This window comes from Lutzomyia longipalpis, chromosome 4 (assembly GCF_024334085.1).
Source record: "Lutzomyia longipalpis isolate SR_M1_2022 chromosome 4, ASM2433408v1".
Taxonomy (NCBI): domain Eukaryota; kingdom Metazoa; phylum Arthropoda; class Insecta; order Diptera; family Psychodidae; genus Lutzomyia; species Lutzomyia longipalpis.
This window is the reverse complement of record NC_074710.1, coordinates 5279631-5280471: the sequence shown is the minus strand read 5'-3', so window position 1 is coordinate 5280471 and position 841 is coordinate 5279631.

The window sequence follows — 841 nt, the reverse complement described above, 5'->3', positions numbered from 1 at the left end:
CCTTGTTCAAAAAATGAGAGGAGTGTAATATTTATTTAAAGAAAAATAATGCAAAGTCTAGAAAAGAAGAAAACTCTACCACAGAGAGTGATAGAGTAAAACCAGTATATATATGAAAAATGCACAAAGCCAAGGGAAGATGTGGAAAATCAATTTAGAAAAGTGAGGAAAGATGAAGAAAGATAGTGGGAGGTGTGAAAAGGTTATCAAAGTGTCTAAATTCAATATTGCTGTGAGTTCACGTATGATGAAACTAAACTTTTTTGTTTCTCTAACGCGATTGTCCGAAGCTTATTTTTTTCTAAACAAAATAGCAGTTTGTTTTAAATGGATTTTTAGCAATATTTTGGGAAATTAATTTGCTAAGAAGTTGTCAATGTCTGATTATATTGAATACACCGGAAGGAGTTGTTGAATGAGATCTTCCTATAAGTCACGTATTAGTCATCCATAAACTGGATAGTTCCGATGATGAATTTCGCTTAATTTCTCTAGCATTGCCGAATAAAGTATTACTGAAACAAGATCTGGGTAGCTTACATGTCTCTGATATACAGGAAAAGCTCACTGAGTCAAGTTAAGATGGTATGACCACGTAATAAGACGTCCCAAAGACAACCAGGTGAAGATAATACTGCAGCTAAATAAATAGTGCAACAAACCAGGACGTGAATTCTCTAAGAGTGAAAAACTCCCGTGATAAACTCCTGAAGGTTTTAGCGCTTTAAAAGAAATGTGAAAACCGGGAAAAACTTACGGGAGTTTATCACGGATGCATTATTTTTCTTAGAGGGTCAAGCCCACGTGAAGTTTACCTCACTTTCTCCCCGCAAAAAGCCTT